Source organism: Agelaius phoeniceus, chromosome 33 (genome assembly GCF_051311805.1).
Source record: "Agelaius phoeniceus isolate bAgePho1 chromosome 33, bAgePho1.hap1, whole genome shotgun sequence".
Taxonomy (NCBI): domain Eukaryota; kingdom Metazoa; phylum Chordata; class Aves; order Passeriformes; family Icteridae; genus Agelaius; species Agelaius phoeniceus.
In genome coordinates, this window is record NC_135297.1 from 4,160,992 (window position 1) to 4,185,716 (window position 24,725).

Consider the following 24,725-nt stretch of genomic DNA (forward strand, 5'->3'; position numbering starts at 1 on the left):
GCTCTAAGGACTTGCAGGGTCCTAGTTGCTGCCAGCATTGGGTTTGGAGAAATCCAGCAAAGATTGCATCACTCTAGCTTGGCTCCCCACTTTCTCCCATGGTGAGTGGCTGCAAACACAGGCCATTTCCCATGGGAAAAAGAAGTCCTTTCCCCACGGTCTGCAAATCAAATGCAAGGTGGCCTTTGGGGCTCTAAGGACATGCAGGGTACTTCTTACTGGCAGCTTTAGATTTGGAGAAATCCAGCAAAGATTGCAAATTTCTTGCTGGGCACCACCCTATTGGCCAGGGTGAGAGGCCAGAAATGGAGGCCATTTTCCATGGGGAAAATGAAGTCATTGGCCCAGGGTCTGGGTATCAGATGAAAGGCGGCATCTGGGGCTCTAAGGACTTTCAGGGTCTTAGTTGCTGCCAGCTTTAGGTTTGGAGAAATCCAGCAGAATTTTCAAATTTCCTGCTTGGCACCCTACTTTCTGCCAGGGCAAGTTGCAGCACAGGGATACTATTTCTATGGGAAAAAGAAGTAATTTCCCCATCATGTGGGTATCAGCAGAGAGGTGAAATTTGGGGCTCTAAGGAGCTGCAGGCTCCTCGTTGCCAGCAGGTTTAGTTTTGGAGAAAATCAGCCAAGTTTGCAAATTTCAGACAGGGAATGGAGTAGATGGCCGGGGCGAGTGGCCCCAAACTGACCCCATTTTCCATGGGGAAAAAAGTCATTTCCCCAGGGTCTGGGTATAAGATGAAAGGTGGCATCTGGGGCTCTAAGGACTTGCAGGGTCCTAGTTGCTGCCAGCATTGGGTTTGGAGAAATCCAGCAAAGATTGCATCACTCTAGCTTGGCTCCCCACTTTCTGCCATAGTTAGTGGCTGCAAACGGAGGCCATTTCCCATGGGAAAAACAAGTCCTTTCCCCACGGTCTGCAAATCAAATGCAAGGTGGCCTTTGGGGCTCTAAGGACTTGCAGGGTACTTCTTACTGGCAGCTTTCGATTTGGAGAAATCCAGCAAAGATTGCAAATTTCTTGCTGGGCACCACCCTATTGGCCAGGGCGAGAGGCCAGAAATGGAGGCCATTTTCCATGGGGAAAATGAAGTCATTGGCCCAGGGTCTGGGTATCAGATGAAAGGCGGCATCTGGGGCTCTAAGGACTTTCAGGGTCTTAGTTGCTGCCAGCTTTAGGTTTGGAGAAATCCAGCAGAATTTTCAAATTTCCTGCTTGGCACCCTACTTTCTGCCAGGGCAAGTTGCAGCACAGGGATACAATTTCTATGGGAAAAAGAAGTAATTTCCCCATCATGTGGGTATCAGCAGAGAGGTGAAATTTGGGGCTCTAAGGAGCTGCAGGCTCCTCGTTGCCAGCAGGTTTAGTTTTGGAGAAAATCAGCCAAGTTTGCAAATTTCAGACAGGGAATGGAGTAGATGGCCGGGGCGAGTGGCCCCAAACTGACCCCATTTTCCATGGGGAAAAAAGTCATTTCCCCAGGGTCTGGGTATAAGATGAAAGGTGGCATCTGGGGCTCTAAGGACTTGCAGGGTCCTAGTTGCTGCCAGCATTGGGTTTGGAGAAATCCAGCAAAGATTGCATCACTCTAGCTTGGCTCCCCACTTTCTGCCATAGTTAGTGGCTGCAAACACAGGCCATTTCCCATGGGAAAAAGAAGTCCTTTCCCCACGGTCTGCAAATGAAATGCAAGGTGGCCTTTCGGGCTCTAAGGACTTGCAGGGTACTTCTTACTGGCAGCTTTCGATTTGGAGAAATCCAGCAAAGATTGCAAATTTCTTGCTGGGCACCACCCTATTGGCCAGGGCGAGAGGCCAGAAATGGAGGCCATTTTCCTTGGGGAAAATGAAGTCATTGGCCCAGGGTCTGGGTATCAGATGAAAGGTGGCATCTGGGGCTCTAAGGACTTGCAGGGTCCTAGTTGCTGGCAGCTTCATGTTGGAAGAATCCAGCACAGTTTGCAAATTTCTCGCTAGGCACAGCCTGCCTGCCAGGCCAAATGGCCAGAAATGAAGAGCATTTTCCATGGGAAAAATGTCCTTAACCCAGGGTCTCAGTAATATGTTCAAGGTGGCCTTTCAGGCTCTAAGGACTTTCAGGCTCCTGGTTGCTGCCAACTTTAGGTTTGGAAGAATCCAGCAAAGATTGTATCACTCTAGCTTGGCTCCCCACTTTCTGCCATGGTGAGTGGCTGCAAACACAGGCCATTTCCCATGGGAAAAAGAAGTCCTTTCCCCACGGTCTGCAAATCAAATGCAAGGTGGCCTTTGGGGCTCTAAGGACTTGCAGGGTACTTCTTACTGGCAGCTTTCGATTTGGAGAAATCCAGCAAAGATTGCAAATTTCTTGCTGGGCACCACCCTATTGGCCAGGGCGAGAGGCCAGAAATGGAGGCCATTTTCCATGGGGAAAATGAAGTCATTGGCCCAGGGTCTGGGTATCAGATGAAATGCGGCATCTGGGACTCTAAGGACTTGCAGGGTCTTTGTTGCTGCCAGCTTTAGGTTTGGAGAAATCCAGCAAAGATTGCATCACTCTAGCTTGGCTCCCCACTTTCTGCCATGGTGAGTGGCTGGAAACACAGGCCATTTCCCATGGGAAAAAGAAGTCCTTTCCCCACGGTCTGCAAATCAAATGCAAGGTGGCCTTTGGGGCTCTAAGGACTTGCAGGGTACTTCTTACTGGCAGCTTTCGATTTGGAGAAATCCAGCAAAGATTGCAAATTTCTTGCTGGGCACCACCCTATTGGCCAGGGCGAGAGGCCAGAAATGGAGGCCATTTTCCTTGGGGAAAATGAAGTCATTGGCCCAGGCTCTGGGTATCAGATGAAAGGCGGCATCTGGGGCTCTAAGGACTTGCAGGGTCTTAGTTGCTGCCAGCTTTAGGTTTGGAGAAATCCAGCAGAATTTTCAAATTTCCTGCTTGGCACCCTACTTTCTGCCAGGGCAAGTTGCAGCACAGGGATACTATTTCTATGGGAAAAAGAAGTAATTTCCCCATCATGTGGGTATCAGCAGAGAGGTGAAATTTGGGGCTCTAAGGAGCTGCAGGCTCCTCGTTGCCAGCAGGTTTAGTTTTGGAGAAAATCAGCCAAGTTTGCAAATTTCAGACAGGGAATGGAGTAGATGGCCGGGGCGAGTGGCCCCAAACTGACCCCATTTTCCATGGGGAAAAAAGTCATTTCCCCAGGGTCTGGGTATAAGATGAAAGGTGGCATCTGGTACTCTAAGGACTTGCAGGGTCCTAGTTGCTGCCAGCATTGGGTTTGGAGAAATCCAGCAAAGATTGCATCACTCTAGCTTGGCTCCCCACTTTCTGCCATGGTGAGTGGCTGCAAACACAGGCCATTTCCCATGGGAAAAAGAAGTCCTTTCCCCACGGTCTGCAAATCAAATGCAAGGTGGCCTTTGGGGCTCTAAGGACATGCAGGGTACTTCTTACTGGCAGCTTTCGATTTGGAGAAATCCAGCAAAGATTGCAAATTTCTTGCTGGGCACCACCCTATTGGCCAGGGCGAGAGGCCAGAAATGGAGGCCATTTTCCATGGGGAAAATGAAGTCATTGGCCCAGGGTCTGGGTATCAGATGAAAGGCGGCATCTGGGGCTCTAAGGACTTGAAGGGTCTTAGTTGCTGCCAGCTTTAGGTTTGGAGAAATCCAGCAGAATTTTCAAATTTCCTGCTTGGCACCCTACTTTCTGCCAGGGCAAGTTGCAGCACAGGGATACTATTTCTATGGGAAAAAGAAGTAATTTCCCCATCATGTGGGTATCAGCAGAGAGGTGAAATTTGGGGCTCTAAGGAGCTGCAGGCTCCTCGTTGCCAGCAGGTTTAGTTTTGGAGAAAATCAGCCAAGTTTGCAAATTTCAGACAGGGAATGGAGTAGATGGCCGGGGCGAGTGGCCCCAAACTGACCCCATTTTCCATGGGGAAAAAAGTCATTTCCCCAGGGTCTGGGTATAAGATGAAAGGTGGCATCTGGGGCTCTAAGGACTTGCAGGGTCCTAGTTGCTGCCAGCATTGGGTTTGGAGAAATCCAGCAAAGATTGCATCACTCTAGCTTGGCTCCCCACTTTCTCCCATGGTGAGTGGCTGCAAACACAGGCCATTTCCCATGGGAAAAAGAAGTCCTTTCCCCACGGTCTGCAAATCAAATGCAAGGTGGCCTTTGGGGCTCTAAGGACATGCAGGGTACTTCTTACTGGCAGCTTTAGATTTGGAGAAATCCAGCAAAGATTGCAAATTTCTTGCTGGGCACCACCCTATTGGCCAGGGTGAGAGGCCAGAAATGGAGGCCATTTTCCATGGGGAAAATGAAGTCATTGGCCCAGGGTCTGGGTATCAGATGAAAGGCGGCATCTGGGGCTCTAAGGACTTTCAGGGTCTTAGTTGCTGCCAGCTTTAGGTTTGGAGAAATCCAGCAGAATTTTCAAATTTCCTGCTTGGCACCCTACTTTCTGCCAGGGCAAGTTGCAGCACAGGGATACTATTTCTATGGGAAAAAGAAGTAATTTCCCCATCATGTGGGTATCAGCAGAGAGGTGAAATTTGGGGCTCTAAGGAGCTGCAGGCTCCTCGTTGCCAGCAGGTTTAGTTTTGGAGAAAATCAGCCAAGTTTGCAAATTTCAGACAGGGAATGGAGTAGATGGCCGGGGCGAGTGGCCCCAAACTGACCCCATTTTCCATGGGGAAAAAAGTCATTTCCCCAGGGTCTGGGTATAAGATGAAAGGTGGCATCTGGGGCTCTAAGGACTTGCAGGGTCCTAGTTGCTGCCAGCATTGGGTTTGGAGAAATCCAGCAAAGATTGCATCACTCTAGCTTGGCTCCCCACTTTCTGCCATAGTTAGTGGCTGCAAACGGAGGCCATTTCCCATGGGAAAAACAAGTCCTTTCCCCACGGTCTGCAAATCAAATGCAAGGTGGCCTTTGGGGCTCTAAGGACTTGCAGGGTACTTCTTACTGGCAGCTTTCGATTTGGAGAAATCCAGCAAAGATTGCAAATTTCTTGCTGGGCACCACCCTATTGGCCAGGGCGAGAGGCCAGAAATGGAGGCCATTTTCCATGGGGAAAATGAAGTCATTGGCCCAGGGTCTGGGTATCAGATGAAAGGCGGCATCTGGGGCTCTAAGGACTTTCAGGGTCTTAGTTGCTGCCAGCTTTAGGTTTGGAGAAATCCAGCAGAATTTTCAAATTTCCTGCTTGGCACCCTACTTTCTGCCAGGGCAAGTTGCAGCACAGGGATACAATTTCTATGGGAAAAAGAAGTAATTTCCCCATCATGTGGGTATCAGCAGAGAGGTGAAATTTGGGGCTCTAAGGAGCTGCAGGCTCCTCGTTGCCAGCAGGTTTAGTTTTGGAGAAAATCAGCCAAGTTTGCAAATTTCAGACAGGGAATGGAGTAGATGGCCGGGGCGAGTGGCCCCAAACTGACCCCATTTTCCATGGGGAAAAAAGTCATTTCCCCAGGGTCTGGGTATAAGATGAAAGGTGGCATCTGGGGCTCTAAGGACTTGCAGGGTCCTAGTTGCTGCCAGCATTGGGTTTGGAGAAATCCAGCAAAGATTGCATCACTCTAGCTTGGCTCCCCACTTTCTGCCATAGTTAGTGGCTGCAAACACAGGCCATTTCCCATGGGAAAAAGAAGTCCTTTCCCCACGGTCTGCAAATGAAATGCAAGGTGGCCTTTCGGGCTCTAAGGACTTGCAGGGTACTTCTTACTGGCAGCTTTCGATTTGGAGAAATCCAGCAAAGATTGCAAATTTCTTGCTGGGCACCACCCTATTGGCCAGGGCGAGAGGCCAGAAATGGAGGCCATTTTCCTTGGGGAAAATGAAGTCATTGGCCCAGGGTCTGGGTATCAGATGAAAGGTGGCATCTGGGGCTCTAAGGACTTGCAGGGTCCTAGTTGCTGGCAGCTTCATGTTGGAAGAATCCAGCACAGTTTGCAAATTTCTCGCTAGGCACAGCCTGCCTGCCAGGCCAAATGGCCAGAAATGAAGAGCATTTTCCATGGGAAAAATGTCCTTAACCCAGGGTCTCAGTAATATGTTCAAGGTGGCCTTTCAGGCTCTAAGGACTTTCAGGCTCCTGGTTGCTGCCAACTTTAGGTTTGGAAGAATCCAGCAAAGATTGTATCACTCTAGCTTGGCTCCCCACTTTCTGCCATGGTGAGTGGCTGCAAACACAGGCCATTTCCCATGGGAAAAAGAAGTCCTTTCCCCACGGTCTGCAAATCAAATGCAAGGTGGCCTTTGGGGCTCTAAGGACTTGCAGGGTACTTCTTACTGGCAGCTTTCGATTTGGAGAAATCCAGCAAAGATTGCAAATTTCTTGCTGGGCACCACCCTATTGGCCAGGGCGAGAGGCCAGAAATGGAGGCCATTTTCCATGGGGAAAATGAAGTCATTGGCCCAGGGTCTGGGTATCAGATGAAATGCGGCATCTGGGACTCTAAGGACTTGCAGGGTCTTTGTTGCTGCCAGCTTTAGGTTTGGAGAAATCCAGCAAAGATTGCATCACTCTAGCTTGGCTCCCCACTTTCTGCCATGGTGAGTGGCTGGAAACACAGGCCATTTCCCATGGGAAAAAGAAGTCCTTTCCCCACGGTCTGCAAATCAAATGCAAGGTGGCCTTTGGGGCTCTAAGGACTTGCAGGGTACTTCTTACTGGCAGCTTTCGATTTGGAGAAATCCAGCAAAGATTGCAAATTTCTTGCTGGGCACCACCCTATTGGCCAGGGCGAGAGGCCAGAAATGGAGGCCATTTTCCTTGGGGAAAATGAAGTCATTGGCCCAGGCTCTGGGTATCAGATGAAAGGCGGCATCTGGGGCTCTAAGGACTTGCAGGGTCTTAGTTGCTGCCAGCTTTAGGTTTGGAGAAATCCAGCAGAATTTTCAAATTTCCTGCTTGGCACCCTACTTTCTGCCAGGGCAAGTTGCAGCACAGGGATACTATTTCTATGGGAAAAAGAAGTAATTTCCCCATCATGTGGGTATCAGCAGAGAGGTGAAATTTGGGGCTCTAAGGAGCTGCAGGCTCCTCGTTGCCAGCAGGTTTAGTTTTGGAGAAAATCAGCCAAGTTTGCAAATTTCAGACAGGGAATGGAGTAGATGGCCGGGGCGAGTGGCCCCAAACTGACCCCATTTTCCATGGGGAAAAAAGTCATTTCCCCAGGGTCTGGGTATAAGATGAAAGGTGGCATCTGGTACTCTAAGGACTTGCAGGGTCCTAGTTGCTGCCAGCATTGGGTTTGGAGAAATCCAGCAAAGATTGCATCACTCTAGCTTGGCTCCCCACTTTCTGCCATGGTGAGTGGCTGCAAACACAGGCCATTTCCCATGGGAAAAAGAAGTCCTTTCCCCACGGTCTGCAAATCAAATGCAAGGTGGCCTTTGGGGCTCTAAGGACATGCAGGGTACTTCTTACTGGCAGCTTTCGATTTGGAGAAATCCAGCAAAGATTGCAAATTTCTTGCTGGGTACCACCCTATTGGCCAGGGCGAGAGGCCAGAAATGGAGGCCATTTTCCATGGGGAAAATGAAGTCATTGGCCCAGGCTCTGGGTATCAGATGAAAGGCGGCATCTGGGGCTCTAAGGACTTGAAGGGTCTTAGTTGCTGCCAGCTTTAGGTTTGGAGAAATCCAGCAGAATTTTCAAATTTCCTGCTTGGCACCCTACTTTCTGCCAGGGCAAGTTGCAGCACAGGGATACTATTTCTATGGGAAAAAGAAGTAATTTCCCCATCATGTGGGTATCAGCAGAGAGGTGAAATTTGGGGCTCTAAGGAGCTGCAGGCTCCTCGTTGCCAGCAGGTTTAGTTTTGGAGAAAATCAGCCAAGTTTGCAAATTTCAGACAGGGAATGGAGTAGATGGCCGGGGCGAGTGGCCCCAAACTGACCCCATTTTCCATGGGGAAAAAAGTCATTTCCCCAGGGTCTGGGTATAAGATGAAAGGTGGCATCTGGGGCTCTAAGGACTTGCAGGGTCCTAGTTGCTGCCAGCATTGGGTTTGGAGAAATCCAGCAAAGATTGCATCACTCTAGCTTGGCTCCCCACTTTCTCCCATGGTGAGTGGCTGCAAACACAGGCCATTTCCCATGGGAAAAAGAAGTCCTTTCCCCACGGTCTGCAAATCAAATGCAAGGTGGCCTTTGGGGCTCTAAGGACATGCAGGGTACTTCTTACTGGCAGCTTTAGATTTGGAGAAATCCAGCAAAGATTGCAAATTTCTTGCTGGGCACCACCCTATTGGCCAGGGTGAGAGGCCAGAAATGGAGGCCATTTTCCATGGGGAAAATGAAGTCATTGGCCCAGGGTCTGGGTATCAGATGAAAGGCGGCATCTGGGGCTCTAAGGACTTTCAGGGTCTTAGTTGCTGCCAGCTTTAGGTTTGGAGAAATCCAGCAGAATTTTCAAATTTCCTGCTTGGCACCCTACTTTCTGCCAGGGCAAGTTGCAGCACAGGGATACTATTTCTATGGGAAAAAGAAGTAATTTCCCCATCATGTGGGTATCAGCAGAGAGGTGAAATTTGGGGCTCTAAGGAGCTGCAGGCTCCTCGTTGCCAGCAGGTTTAGTTTTGGAGAAAATCAGCCAAGTTTGCAAATTTCAGACAGGGAATGGAGTAGATGGCCGGGGCGAGTGGCCCCAAACTGACCCCATTTTCCATGGGGAAAAAAGTCATTTCCCCAGGGTCTGGGTATAAGATGAAAGGTGGCATCTGGGGCTCTAAGGACTTGCAGGGTCCTAGTTGCTGCCAGCATTGGGTTTGGAGAAATCCAGCAAAGATTGCATCACTCTAGCTTGGCTCCCCACTTTCTGCCATAGTTAGTGGCTGCAAACGGAGGCCATTTCCCATGGGAAAAACAAGTCCTTTCCCCACGGTCTGCAAATCAAATGCAAGGTGGCCTTTGGGGCTCTAAGGACTTGCAGGGTACTTCTTACTGGCAGCTTTCGATTTGGAGAAATCCAGCAAAGATTGCAAATTTCTTGCTGGGCACCACCCTATTGGCCAGGGCGAGAGGCCAGAAATGGAGGCCATTTTCCATGGGGAAAATGAAGTCATTGGCCCAGGGTCTGGGTATCAGATGAAAGGCGGCATCTGGGGCTCTAAGGACTTGAAGGGTCTTAGTTGCTGCCAGCTTTAGGTTTGGAGAAATCCAGCAGAATTTTCAAATTTCCTGCTTGGCACCCTACTTTCTGCCAGGGCAAGTTGCAGCACAGGGATACAATTTCTATGGGAAAAAGAAGTAATTTCCCCATCATGTGGGTATCAGCAGAGAGGTGAAATTTGGGGCTCTAAGGAGCTGCAGGCTCCTCGTTGCCAGCAGGTTTAGTTTTGGAGAAAATCAGCCAAGTTTGCAAATTTCAGACAGGGAATGGAGTAGATGGCCGGGGCGAGTGGCCCCAAACTGACCCCATTTTCCATGGGGAAAAAAGTCATTTCCCCAGGGTCTGGGTATAAGATGAAAGGTGGCATCTGGGGCTCTAAGGACTTGCAGGGTCCTAGTTGCTGCCAGCATTGGGTTTGGAGAAATCCAGCAAAGATTGCATCACTCTAGCTTGGCTCCCCACTTTCTGCCATAGTTAGTGGCTGCAAACACAGGCCATTTCCCATGGGAAAAAGAAGTCCTTTCCCCACGGTCTGCAAATGAAATGCAAGGTGGCCTTTCGGGCTCTAAGGACTTGCAGGGTACTTCTTACTGGCAGCTTTCGATTTGGAGAAATCCAGCAAAGATTGCAAATTTCTTGCTGGGCACCACCCTATTGGCCAGGGCGAGAGGCCAGAAATGGAGGCCATTTTCCTTGGGGAAAATGAAGTCATTGGCCCAGGGTCTGGGTATCAGATGAAAGGTGGCATCTGGGGCTCTAAGGACTTGCAGGGTCCTAGTTGCTGGCAGCTTCATGTTGGAAGAATCCAGCACAGTTTGCAAATTTCTCGCTAGGCACAGCCTGCCTGCCAGGCCAAATGGCCAGAAATGAAGAGCATTTTCCATGGGAAAAATGTCCTTAACCCAGGGTCTCAGTAATATGTTCAAGGTGGCCTTTCAGGCTCTAAGGACTTTCAGGCTCCTGGTTGCTGCCAACTTTAGGTTTGGAAGAATCCAGCAAAGATTGTATCACTCTAGCTTGGCTCCCCACTTTCTGCCATGGTGAGTGGCTGCAAACACAGGCCATTTCCCATGGGAAAAAGAAGTCCTTTCCCCACGGTCTGCAAATCAAATGCAAGGTGGCCTTTGGGGCTCTAAGGACTTGCAGGGTACTTCTTACTGGCAGCTTTCGATTTGGAGAAATCCAGCAAAGATTGCAAATTTCTTGCTGGGCACCACCCTATTGGCCAGGGCGAGAGGCCAGAAATGGAGGCCATTTTCCATGGGGAAAATGAAGTCATTGGCCCAGGGTCTGGGTATCAGATGAAATGCGGCATCTGGGACTCTAAGGACTTGCAGGGTCTTTGTTGCTGCCAGCTTTAGGTTTGGAGAAATCCAGCAGAATTTTCAAATTTCCTGCTTGGCACCCTACTTTCTGCCAGGGCAAGTTGCAGCACAGGGATACTATTTCTATGGGAAAAAGAAGTAATTTCCCCATCATGTGGGTATCAGCAGAGAGGTGAAATTTGGGGCTCTAAGGAGCTGCAGGCTCCTCGTTGCCAGCAGGTTTAGTTTTGGAGAAAATCAGCCAAGTTTGCAAATTTCAGACAGGGAATGAATCAGATGGCCGGGGCGAGTGGCCCCAAACTGACCCCATTTTCCATGGGGAAAAGAAGTCATGTCCCCAGGGTCTCGGTAGAAGATGAAAGGTGGCATCTGGGGCTCTAAGGACTTGCAGGGTCCTAGTTGCTGCCAGCATTGGGTTTGGAGAAATCCAGCAAAGATTGCATCACTCTAGCTTGGCTCCCCACTTTCTGCCATGGTGAGTGGCTGCAAACGGAGGACATTTCCCAATGGAAAAACGAGTCCTTTCCCCACGGTCTGCAAATGAAATGCAAGGTGGCCTTTGGGGCTCTAAGGACTTGCAGGGTACTTCTTACTGGCAGCTTTCGATTTGGAGAAATCCAGCAAAGATTGCAAATTTCTTGCTGGGCACCACCCTATTGGCCAGGGCAAAAGGCCAGAAATGGAGGCCATTTTCCTTGGGGAAAATGAAGTCATTGGCCCAGGCTCTGGGTATCAGATGAAAGGTGGCCTTTGGGGCTCTAAGGACTTGCAGGGTCCTAGTTGCTGGCAGCTTTATGTTTGGAAGAATCCAGCACAGTTTGCAAATTTCTCGCAAGGCACAGCCTTCCTGCCAGGCCAAGTGGCCAGAAATGAAGAGCATTTTCCATGGGAAAAATGTCCTTAACCCAGGGTCTCAGTAATATGTTCAAGGTGGCCTTTCAGGCTCTAAGGACTTTCAGGGTCCTGGTTGCTGCCAACTTTAGGTTTGGAAGAATCCAGCAAAGATTGCATCACTCTAGCTTGGCTCCCCACTTTCTGCCATGGTGAGTGGCTGCAAACACAGGCCATTTCCCATGGGAAAAAGAAGTCCTTTCCCCACGGTCTGCAAATCAAATGCAAGGTGGCCTTTGGGGCTCTAAGGACATGCAGGGTACTTCTTACTGGCAGCTTTCGATTTGGAGCAATCCAGCAAAGATTGCAAATTTCTTGCTGGGCACCACCCTATTGGCCAGGGCGAGAGGCCAGAAATGGAGGCCATTTTCCATGGGGAAAATGAAGTCATTGGCCCAGGCTCTGGGTATCAGATGAAAGGTGGCATCTGGGGCTCTAAGGACTTGCAGGGTCTTAGTTGCTGCCAGCTTTAGGTTTGGAGAAATCCAGCAGAATTTTCAAATTTCCTGATTGGCACCCTACTTTCTACAAGGGCAAGTTGCAGCACAGGGATACTATTTCTATGGGAAAAAGAAGTAATTTCCCCATCATGTGGGTATCAGCAGAGAGGTGAAATTTAGGGCTCTAAGGAGCTGCAGGCTCCTCGTTGCCAGAAGGTTTAGTTTTGGAGAAAATCAGCCAAGTTTGCAAATTTCAGACAGGGAATGAAGCAGATGGCCGGGGCGAGTGGCCCCAAACTGACCCCATTTTCCATGGGGAAAAGAAGTCATGTCCACAGGGTCTGGGTATAAGATGAAAGGTGGCATCTGGGGCTCTAAGGACTTGCAGGGTCCTAGTTGCTGCCAGCATTGGGTTTGGAGAAATCCAGCAAAGATTGCATCACTCTAGCTTGGCTCCCCACTTTCTGCCATGGTGAATGGCTGCAAACACAGGCCATTTCCCATGGGAAAAAGAAGTCCTTTCCCCACGGTCTGCAAATGAAATGCAAGGTGGCCTTTGGGGCTCTAAGGACATGCAGGGTACTTCTTACTGGCAGCTTTCGATTTGGAGAAATCCAGCAAAGATTGCAAATTTCTTGCTGGGCACCACCCTATTGGCCAGGGCGAGAGGCCAGAAATGGAGGCCATTTTCCTTGGGGAAAATGAAGTCATTGGCCCAGGCTCTGGGTATCAGATGAAAGGTGGCCTTTGGGGCTCTAAGGACTTGCAGGGTCCTAGTTGCTGCCAGCTTTATGTTTGGAAGAATCCAGCACAGTTTGAAAATTTCTCGCTAGGCACAGCCTGCCTGCCAGGCCAAGTGGCCAGAAATGAAGGGCATTTTCCATGGGAAAAATGTCCTTAACCCAGGGTCTCAGTAATATGTTCAAGGTGGCCTTTCAGGCTCTAAGGTCTTTCAGGGTCCTGGTTGCTGCCAACTTTAGGTTTGGAAGAATCCAGCAAAGATTGTATCACTCTAGCTTGGCTCCCCACTTTCTGCCATAGTTAGTGGCTGCAAACGGAGGCCATTTCCCATGGGAAAAAGAAGTCCTTTCCCCACGGTCTGCAAATCAAATGCAAGGTGGCCTTTGGGGCTCTAAGGACTTGCAGGGTACTTCTTACTGGCAGCTTTCGATTTGGAGCAATCCAGCAAAGATTGCAAATTTCTTGCTGGGCACCACCCTATTGGCCAGGGCGAGAGGCCAGAAATGGAGGCCATTTTTCCTTGGGGAAAATGAAGTCATTGGCCCAGGCTCTGGGTATCAGATGAAAGGTGGCCTTTGGGGCTCTAAGGACTTGCAGGGTACTTCTTACTGGCAGCTTTATGTTTGAAGAATCCAGCACAGTTTGCAAATTTCTCGCTAGGCACAGCCTGCCTGCCAGGCCAAATGGCCAGAAATGAAGGGCATTTTCCATGGGAAAAATGTCCTTAACCCAGGGTCTCAGTAATATGTTCAAGGTGGCCTTTCAGGCTCTAAGGACTTTCAGGCTCCTGGTTGCTGCCAACTTTAGGTTTGGAAGAATCCAGCAAAGATTGTATCACTCTAGCTTGGCTCCCCACTTTCTGCCATGGTGAGTGGCTGCAAACACAGGCCATTTCCCATGGGAAAAAGAAGTCCTTTCCCCACGGTCTGCAAATCAAATGCAAGGTGGCCTTTCGGGCTCTAAGGACTTGCAGGGTACATCTTACTGGCAGCTTTAGATTTGGAGCAATCCAGCAAAGATTGCAAATTTTTTGCTGGGCACCACCCTATTGGCCAGGGCGAGAGGCCAGAAATGGAGGCCATTTTCCATGGGGAAAATGAAGTCATTGGCCCAGGGTCTGGGTATCAGATGAAATGCGGCATCTGGTACTCTAAGGACTTGCAGGGTCCAAAATGCTGCCAGCACTAGGTTTGGAGAAATCCAGCAAAGATTGCATCACTCTAGCTTGGCTCCCCACTTTCTGCCATGGTGAGTGGCTGCAAACACAGGCCATTTCCCATGGGAAAAAGAAGTCCTTTCCCCACGGTCTGCAAATCAAATGCAAGGTGGCCTTTGGGGCTCCAAGGACATGCAGGGTACTTCTTACTGGCAGCTTTCGATTTGGAGAAATCCAGCAAAGATTGCAAATTTCTTGCTGGGCACCACCCTATTGGCCAGGGCGAGAGGCCAGAAATGGAGGCCATTTTCCATGGGGAAAATGAAGTCATTGGCCCAGGCTCTGGGTATCAGATGAAAGGTGGCATCTGGGGCTCTAAGGACTTGCAGGGTCCTAGTTGCTGGCAGCTTTGTTTGGAAGAATCCAGCACAGTTTGCAAATTTCTCGCTAGGCACAGCCTGCCTGCCAGGCCAAATGGCCAGAAATGAAGGGCATTTTCCATGGGAAAAATGTCCTTAACCCAGGGTCTCAGTAATATGTTCAAGGTGGCCTTTCAGGCTCTAAGGAATTTCAGGGTCCTAGTTGCTGCCAACTTTAGGTTTGGAAGAATCCAGCAAAGATTGTATCACTCTAGCTTGGCTCCCCACTTTCTGCCATGGTGAGTGGCTGCAAACACAGGCCATTTCCCATGGGAAAAAGAAGTCCTTTCCCCACGGTCTGCAAATCAAATGCAAGGTGGCCTTTGGGGCTCTAAGGACTTGCAGGGTACTTCTTACTGGCAGCTTTAGATTTGGAGAAATCCAGCAAAGATTGCAAATTTCTTGCTGGGCACCACCCTATTGGCCAGGGCGAGAGGCCAGAAATGGAGGCCATTTTCCATGGGGAAAATGAAGTCATTGGCCCAGGCTCTGGGTATCAGATGAAAGGTGGCCTTTGGGGCTCTAAAGACTTGCAGGGTCTTTGTTGCTGCCAGCTTTAGGTTTGGAGAAATCCAGCAGAATTTTCAAATTTCCTGCTTGGCACCCTACTTTCTACCAGGGCAAGTTGCAGCACAGGGATACTATTTCTATGGGAAAAAGAAGTAATTTCCCCATCATGTGGGTATCAGCAGAGAGGTGAAATTTAGGGCTCTAAGGAGCTGCAGGCTCCTCGTTGCCAGCAGGTTTAGTTTTGGAGAAAATCAGACAAGTTTGCAAATTTCAGACAGGGAATGAATCAGATGGCCGGGGCGAGTGGCCCCAAACTGACCCCATTTTCCATGGGGAAAAGAAGTCATGTCCCCAGGGTCTGGGTATAAGATGAAAGGTGGCATCTGGGGCTCTAAGGACTTTCAGGGTCCTAGTTGCTGCCAGCATTGGGTTTGGAGAAATCCAGCAAAGATTGCATCACTCTAGCTTGGCTCCCCACTTTCTGCCATGGTGAGTGGCTGCAAACGGAGGCCATTTCCCATGGGAAAAAGAAGTCCTTTCCCCACGGTCTGCAAATGAAATGCAAGGTGGCCTTTGGGGCTCTAAGGACTTGCAGGGTACTTCTTACTGGCAGCTTTCGATTTGGAGAAATCCAGCAAAGATTGCAAATTTCTTGCTGGGCACCACCCTATTGGCCAGGGCGAGAGGCCAGAAATGGAGGCCATTTTCCATGGGGAAAATGAAGTCATTGGCCCAGGGTCTGGGTATAAGATGAAATGCGGCATCTGGGACTCTAAGGACTTGCAGGGTCTTTGTTGCTGCCAGCATTAGGTTTGGAGAAATCCAGCAAAGATATCATCACTCTAGCTTGGCTCCCCACTTTCTGCCATGGTGAGTGGCTGCAAACACAGGCCATTTCCCATGGGAAAAAGAAGTCCTTTCCCTACGGTCTGCAAATCAAATGCAAGGTGGCCTTTGGGGCTCTAAGGACTTGCAGGGTACTTCTTACTGGCAGCTTTCGATTTGGAGAAATCCAGCAAAGATTGCAAATTTCTTGCTGGGCACCACCCTATTGGCCAGGGCGAGAGGCCAGAAATGGAGGCCATTTTCCATGGGGAAAATGAAGTCATTGGCCCAGGGTCTGGGTATCAGATGAAAGGCGGCATCTGGGGCTCTAAGGACTTTCAGGGTCTTAGTTGCTGCCAGCTTTAGGTTTGGAGAAATCCAGCAGAATTTTCAAATTTCCTGCTTGGCACCCTACTTTCTGCCAGGGCAAGTTGCAGCACAGGGATACTATTTCTATGGGAAAAAGAAGTAATTTCCCCATCATGTGGGTATCAGCAGAGAGGTGAAATTTGGGGCTCTAAGGAGCTGCAGGCTCCTCGTTGCCAGCAGGTTTAGTTTTGGAGAAAATCAGCCAAGTTTGCAAATTTCAGACAGGGAATGGAGTAGATGGCCGGGGCGAGTGGCCCCAAACTGACCCCATTTTCCATGGGGAAAAAAGTCATTTCCCCAGGGTCTGGGTATAAGATGAAAGGTGGCATCTGGGGCTCTAAGGACTTGCAGGGTCCTAGTTGCTGCCAGCATTGGGTTTGGAGAAATCCAGCAAAGATTGTATCACTCTAGCTTGGCTCCCCACTTTCTGCCATGGTGAGTGGCTGCAAACACAGGCCATTTCCCATGGGAAAAAGAAGTCCTTTCCCCACGGTCTGCAAATCAAATGCAAGGTGGCCTTTCGGGCTCTAAGGACTTGCAGGGTACATCTTACTGGCAGCTTTAGATTTGGAGCAATCCAGCAAAGATTGCAAATTTTTTGCTGGGCACCACCCTATTGGCCAGGGCGAGAGGCCAGAAATGGAGGCCATTTTCCATGGGGAAAATGAAGTCATTGGCCCAGGGTCTGGGTATCAGATGAAATGCGGCATCTGGTACTCTAAGGACTTGCAGGGTCCAAAATGCTGCCAGCACTAGGTTTGGAGAAATCCAGCAAAGATTACATCACTCTAGCTTGGCTCCCCACTTTCTGCCATGGTGAGTGGCTGCAAACACAGGCCATTTCCCATGGGAAAAAGAAGTCCTTTCCCCACGGTCTGCAAATCAAATGCAAGGTGGCCTTTGGGGTCTAAGGACATGCAGGGTACTTCTTACTGGCAGCTTTCGATTTGGAGAAATCCAGCAAAGATTGCAAATTTCTTGCTGGGCACCACCCTATTTGCCAGGGCGAGAGGCCAGAAATGGAGGCCATTTTCCATGGGGAAAATGAAGTCATTGGCCCAGGCTCTGGGTATCAGATGAAAGGTGGCATCTGGGGCTCTAAGGACTTGCAGGGTCCTAGTTGCTGGCAGCTTTGTTTGGAAGAATCCAGCACAGTTTGCAAATTTCTCGTTAGGCACTGCCCTGCCTGCCAGGCCAAATGGCCAGAAATGAAGGGCATTTTCCATGGGAAAAATGTCCTTAACCCAGGGTCTCAGTAATATGTTCAAGGTGGCCTTTCAGGCTCTAAGGACTTTCAGGGTCCTAGTTGCTGCCAACTTTAGGTTTGGAAGAATCCAGCAAAGATTGTATCACTCTAGCTTGGCTCCCCACTTTCTGCCATGGTGAGTGGCTGGAAACACAGGCCATTTCCCATGGGAAAAAGAAGTCCTTTCCCCACGGTCTGCAAATCAAATGCAAGGTGGCCTTTGGGGCTCTAAGGACATGCAGGGTACTTCTTACTGGCAGCTTTCGATTTGGAGAAATCCAGCAAAGATTGCAAATTTCTTGCTGGGCACCACCCTATTGGCCAGGGCGAGAGGCCAGAAATGGAGGCCATTTTCCATGGGGAAAATGAAGTCATTGGCCCAGGGTCTGGGTATCAGATGAAAGGTGGCCTTTGGGGCTCTAAGGACTTGCAGGGTCTTAGTTGCTGCCAGCTTTAGGTTTGGAGAAATCCAGCAGAATTTTCAAATTTCCTGCTTGGCACCCTACTTTCTGCCAGGGCAAGTTGCAGCACAGGGATACTATTTCTATGGGAAAAAGAAGTAATTTCCCCATCATGTGGGTATCAGCAGAGAGGTGAAATTTAGGGCTCTAAGGAGCTGCAGGCTCCTCGTTGCCAGCAGGTTTAGTTTTGGAGAAAATCAGCCAAGTTTGCAAATTTCAGACAGGGAATGAATCAGATGGCCGGGGCGAGTGGCCCCAAACTGACCCCATTTTCCATGGGGAAAAGAAGTCATGTCCCCAGGGTCTGGGTATAAGATGAAAGGTGGCATCTGGGGCTCTAAGGACTTGCAGGGTCCTAGTTGCTGCCAGCATTGGGTTTGGAGAAATCCAGCAAAGATATCATCACTCTAGCTTTGCTCCCCACTTTCTGCCATAGTTAGTGGCTGCAAACGGAGGCCATTTCCCATGGGAAAAAGAAGTCCTTTCCCCACGGTCTGCAAATGAAATGCAAGGTGGCCTTTGGGGCTCTAAGGACTTGCAGGGTACTTCTTACTGGCAGCTTTCGATTTGGAGAAATCCAGCAAAGATTGCAAATTTCTTGCTGGGCACCACCCTATTGGCCAGGGCGAGAGGCCAGAAATGGAGGCCATTTTCCATGGGGAAAATGAAGTCATTGGCCCAGGGTCTGGGTATAAGATGAAATGCGGCATCTGGGACTCTAAGGACTTGCAGGGTCTTTGTTGCTGCCAGCATTAGGTTTGGAGAAATCCAGCAAAGATATCATCACTCTAGCTTGGCTCCCCACTTTCTGCCATGGTGAGTGGCTGCAAACACAGGCCATTTCCCATGGGAAAAAGAAGTCCTTTCCCTACGGTCTGCAAATCAAATGCAAGGTGGCCTTTGGGGCTCTAAGGACTTGCAGGGTACTTCTTACTGGCAGCTTTCGATTTGGAGAAATCCAGCAAAGATTGCAAATTTCTTGCTGGGCACCACCCTATTGGCCAGGGCGAGAGGCCAGAAATGGAGGCCATTTTCCATGGGGAAAATGAAGTCATTGGCCCAGGGTCTGGGTATCAGATGAAAGGCGGCATCTGGGGCTCTAAGGACTTTCAGGGTCTTAGTTGCTGCCAGCTTTAGGTTTGGAGAAATCCAGCAGAATTTTCAAATTTCCTGCTTGGCACCCTACTTTCTGCCAGGGCAAGTTGCAGCACAGGGATACTATTTCTATGGGAAAAAGAAGTAATTTCCCCATCATGTGGGTATCAGCAGAGAGGTGAAATTTGGGGCTCTAAGGAGCTGCAGGCTCCTCGTTGCCAGCAGGTTTAGTTTTGGAGAAAATCAGCCAAGTTTGCAAATTTCAGACAGGGAATGGAGTAGATGGCCGGGGCGAGTGGCCCCAAACTGACCCCATTTTCCATGGGGAAAAAAGTCATTTCCCCAGGGTCTGGGTATAAGATGAAAGGTGGCATCTGGGGCTCTAAGGACTTGCAGGGTCCTAGTTGCTGCCAGCATTGGGTTTGGAGAAATCCAGCAAAGATTGCATCACTCTAGCTTGGCTCCCCACTTTCTGCCATGGTGAGTGGCTGCAAACACAGGCCATTTCCCAATGGAAAAAGAAGTCCTTTCCCCACGGTCTGCAAATGAAATGCAAGGTTGCCTTTGGGGCTCTAAGGACTTGCAGGGTCCTAGTTGCTGCCAGCTTTATGTTTGGAAGAATCCAGCACAGTTTGAAAATTTCTCGCTAGGCACAGCCTGCCTGCCAGGCCAAGTGGCCAGAAATGAAGGGCATTTTCCATGGGAAAAATGTCCTTAACCCAGGGTCTCAGTAATATGTTCAAGGTGGCCTTTCAGGCTCTAAGGTCTTTCAGGGTCCTGGTTGCTGCCAACTTTAGGTTTGGAAGAATCCAGCAAAGATTGTATCACTCTAGCTTGGCTCCCCACTTTCTGCCATAGTTAGTGGCTGCAAACGGAGGCCATTTCCCATGGGAAAAAGAAGTCCTTTCCCCACGGTCTGCAAATCAAATGCAAGGTGGCCTTTGGGGCTCTAAGGACTTGCAGGGTACTTCTTACTGGCAGCTTTCGATTTGGAGCAATCCAGCAAAGATTGCAAATTTCTTGCTGGGCACCACCCTATTGGCCAGGGCGAGAGGCCAGAAATGGAGGCCATTTTTCCTTGGGGAAAATGAAGTCATTGGCCCAGGCTCTGGGTATCAGATGAAAGGTGGCCTTTGGGGCTCTAAGGACTTGCAGGGTACTTCTTACTGGCAGCTTTATGTTTGAAGAATCCAGCACAGTTTGCAAATTTCTCGCTAGGCACAGCCTGCCTGCCAGGCCAAATGGCCAGAAATGAAGGGCATTTTCCATGGGAAAAATGTCCTTAACCCAGGGTCTCAGTAATATGTTCAAGGTGGCCTTTCAGGCTCTAAGGACTTTCAGGCTCCTGGTTGCTGCCAACTTTAGGTTTGGAAGAATCCAGCAAAGATTGTATCACTCTAGCTTGGCTCCCCACTTTCTGCCATGGTGAGTGGCTGCAAACACAGGCCATTTCCCATGGGAAAAAGAAGTCCTTTCCCCACGGTCTGCAAATCAAATGCAAGGTGGCCTTTCGGGCTCTAAGGACTTGCAGGGTACATCTTACTGGCAGCTTTAGATTTGGAGCAATCCAGCAAAGATTGCAAATTTTTTGCTGGGCACCACCCTATTGGCCAGGGCGAGAGGCCAGAAATGGAGGCCATTTTCCATGGGGAAAATGAAGTCATTGGCCCAGGGTCTGGGTATCAGATGAAATGCGGCATCTGGTACTCTAAGGACTTGCAGGGTCCAAAATGCTGCCAGCACTAGGTTTGGAGAAATCCAGCAAAGATTGCATCACTCTAGCTTGGCTCCCCACTTTCTGCCATGGTGAGTGGCTGCAAACACAGGCCATTTCCCATGGGAAAAAGAAGTCCTTTCCCCACGGTCTGCAAATCAAATGCAAGGTGGCCTTTGGGGCTCCAAGGACATGCAGGGTACTTCTTACTGGCAGCTTTCGATTTGGAGAAATCCAGCAAAGATTGCAAATTTCTTGCTGGGCACCACCCTATTGGCCAGGGCGAGAGGCCAGAAATGGAGGCCATTTTCCATGGGGAAAATGAAGTCATTGGCCCAGGCTCTGGGTATCAGATGAAAGGTGGCATCTGGGGCTCTAAGGACTTGCAGGGTCCTAGTTGCTGGCAGCTTTGTTTGGAAGAATCCAGCACAGTTTGCAAATTTCTCGCTAGGCACAGCCTGCCTGCCAGGCCAAATGGCCAGAAATGAAGGGCATTTTCCATGGGAAAAATGTCCTTAACCCAGGGTCTCAGTAATATGTTCAAGGTGGCCTTTCAGGCTCTAAGGAATTTCAGGGTCCTAGTTGCTGCCAACTTTAGGTTTGGAAGAATCCAGCAAAGATTGTATCACTCTAGCTTGGCTCCCCACTTTCTGCCATGGTGAGTGGCTGCAAACACAGGCCATTTCCCATGGGAAAAAGAAGTCCTTTCCCCACGGTCTGCAAATCAAATGCAAGGTGGCCTTTGGGGCTCTAAGGACTTGCAGGGTACTTCTTACTGGCAGCTTTAGATTTGGAGAAATCCAGCAAAGATTGCAAATTTCTTGCTGGGCACCACCCTATTGGCCAGGGCGAGAGGCCAGAAATGGAGGCCATTTTCCATGGGGAAAATGAAGTCATTGGCCCAGGCTCTGGGTATCAGATGAAAGGTGGCCTTTGGGGCTCTAAAGACTTGCAGGGTCTTTGTTGCTGCCAGCTTTAGGTTTGGAGAAATCCAGCAGAATTTTCAAATTTCCTGCTTGGCACCCTACTTTCTACCAGGGCAAGTTGCAGCACAGGGATACTATTTCTATGGGAAAAAGAAGTAATTTCCCCATCATGTGGGTATCAGCAGAGAGGTGAAATTTAGGGCTCTAAGGAGCTGCAGGCTCCTCGTTGCCAGCAGGTTTAGTTTTGGAGAAAATCAGACAAGTTTGCAAATTTCAGACAGGGAATGAATCAGATGGCCGGGGCGAGTGGCCCCAAACTGACCCCATTTTCCATGGGGAAAAGAAGTCATGTCCCCAGGGTCTGGGTATAAGATGAAAGGTGGCATCTGGGGCTCTAAGGACTTTCAGGGTCCTAGTTGCTGCCAGCATTGGGTTTGGAGAAATCCAGCAAAGATTGCATCACTCTAGCTTGGCTCCCCACTTTCTGCCATGGTGAGTGGCTGCAAACGGAGGCCATTTCCCATGGGAAAAAGAAGTCCTTTCCCCACGGTCTGCAAATGAAATGCAAGGTGGCCTTTGGGGCTCTAAGGACTTGCAGGGTACTTCTTACTGGCAGCTTTCGATTTGGAGAAATCCAGCAAAGATTGCAAATTTCTTGCTGGGCACCACCCTATTGGCCAGGGCGAGAGGCCAGAAATGGAGGCCATTTTCCATGGGGAAAATGAAGTCATTGGCCCAGGGTCTGGGTATAAGATGAAATGCGGCATCTGGGACTCTAAGGACTTGCAGGGTCTTTGTTGCTGCCAGCATTAGGTTTGGAGAAATCCAGCAAAGATATCATCACTCTAGCTTGGCTCCCCACTTTCTGCCATGGTGAGTGGCTGCAAACACAGGCCATTTCCCATGGGAAAAAGAAGTCCTTTCCCTACGGTCTGCAAATCAAATGCAAGGTGGCCTTTGGGGCTCTAAGGACTTGCAGGGTACTTCTTACTGGCAGCTTTCGATTTGGAGAAATCCAGCAAAGATTGCAAATTTCTTGCTGGGCACCACCCTATTGGCCAGGGCGAGAGGCCAGAAATGGAGGCCATTTTCCATGGGGAAAATGAAGTCATTGGCCCAGGGTCTGGGTATCAGATGAAAGGCGGCATCTGGGGCTCTAAGGACTTTCAGGGTCTTAGTTGCTGCCAGCTTTAGGTTTGGAGAAATCCAGCAGAATTTTCAAATTTCCTGCTTGGCACCCTACTTTCTGCCAGGGCAAGTTGCAGCACAGGGATACTATTTCTATGGGAAAAAGAAGTAATTTCCCCATCATGTGGGTATCAGCAGAGAGGTGAAATTTGGGGCTCTAAGGAGCTGCAGGCTCCTCGTTGCCAGCAGGTTTAGTTTTGGAGAAAATCAGCCAAGTTTGCAAATTTCAGACAGGGAATGGAGTAGATGGCCGGGGCGAGTGGCCCCAAACTGACCCCATTTTCCATGGGGAAAAAAGTCATTTCCCCAGGGTCTGGGTATAAGATGAAAGGTGGCATCTGGGGCTCTAAGGACTTGCAGGGTCCTAGTTGCTGCCAGCATTGGGTTTGGAGAAATCCAGCAAAGATTGTATCACTCTAGCTTGGCTCCCCACTTTCTGCCATGGTGAGTGGCTGCAAACACAGGCCATTTCCCATGGGAAAAAGAAGTCCTTTCCCCACGGTCTGCAAATCAAATGCAAGGTGGCCTTTCGGGCTCTAAGGACTTGCAGGGTACATCTTACTGGCAGCTTTAGATTTGGAGCAATCCAGCAAAGATTGCAAATTTTTTGCTGGGCACCACCCTATTGGCCAGGGCGAGAGGCCAGAAATGGAGGCCATTTTCCATGGGGAAAATGAAGTCATTGGCCCAGGGTCTGGGTATCAGATGAAATGCGGCATCTGGTACTCTAAGGACTTGCAGGGTCCAAAATGCTGCCAGCACTAGGTTTGGAGAAATCCAGCAAAGATTACATCACTCTAGCTTGGCTCCCCACTTTCTGCCATGGTGAGTGGCTGCAAACACAGGCCATTTCCCATGGGAAAAAGAAGTCCTTTCCCCACGGTCTGCAAATCAAATGCAAGGTGGCCTTTGGGGTCTAAGGACATGCAGGGTACTTCTTACTGGCAGCTTTCGATTTGGAGAAATCCAGCAAAGATTGCAAATTTCTTGCTGGGCACCACCCTATTTGCCAGGGCGAGAGGCCAGAAATGGAGGCCATTTTCCATGGGGAAAATGAAGTCATTGGCCCAGGCTCTGGGTATCAGATGAAAGGTGGCATCTGGGGCTCTAAGGACTTGCAGGGTCCTAGTTGCTGGCAGCTTTGTTTGGAAGAATCCAGCACAGTTTGCAAATTTCTCGTTAGGCACTGCCCTGCCTGCCAGGCCAAATGGCCAGAAATGAAGGGCATTTTCCATGGGAAAAATGTCCTTAACCCAGGGTCTCAGTAATATGTTCAAGGTGGCCTTTCAGGCTCTAAGGACTTTCAGGGTCCTAGTTGCTGCCAACTTTAGGTTTGGAAGAATCCAGCAAAGATTGTATCACTCTAGCTTGGCTCCCCACTTTCTGCCATGGTGAGTGGCTGGAAACACAGGCCATTTCCCATGGGAAAAAGAAGTCCTTTCCCCACGGTCTGCAAATCAAATGCAAGGTGGCCTTTGGGGCTCTAAGGACATGCAGGGTACTTCTTACTGGCAGCTTTCGATTTGGAGAAATCCAGCAAAGATTGCAAATTTCTTGCTGGGCACCACCCTATTGGCCAGGGCGAGAGGCCAGAAATGGAGGCCATTTTCCATGGGGAAAATGAAGTCATTGGCCCAGGGTCTGGGTATCAGATGAAAGGTGGCCTTTGGGGCTCTAAGGACTTGCAGGGTCTTAGTTGCTGCCAGCTTTAGGTTTGGAGAAATCCAGCAGAATTTTCAAATTTCCTGCTTGGCACCCTACTTTCTGCCAGGGCAAGTTGCAGCACAGGGATACTATTTCTATGGGAAAAAGAAGTAATTTCCCCATCATGTGGGTATCAGCAGAGAGGTGAAATTTAGGGCTCTAAGGAGCTGCAGGCTCCTCGTTGCCAGCAGGTTTAGTTTTGGAGAAAATCAGCCAAGTTTGCAAATTTCAGACAGGGAATGAATCAGATGGCCGGGGCGAGTGGCCCCAAACTGACCCCATTTTCCATGGGGAAAAGAAGTCATGTCCCCAGGGTCTGGGTATAAGATGAAAGGTGGCATCTGGGGCTCTAAGGACTTGCAGGGTCCTAGTTGCTGCCAGCATTGGGTTTGGAGAAATCCAGCAAAGATATCATCACTCTAGCTTTGCTCCCCACTTTCTGCCATAGTTAGTGGCTGCAAACGGAGGCCATTTCCCATGGGAAAAAGAAGTCCTTTCCCCACGGTCTGCAAATGAAATGCAAGGTGGCCTTTGGGGCTCTAAGGACTTGCAGGGTACTTCTTACTGGCAGCTTTCGATTTGGAGAAATCCAGCAAAGATT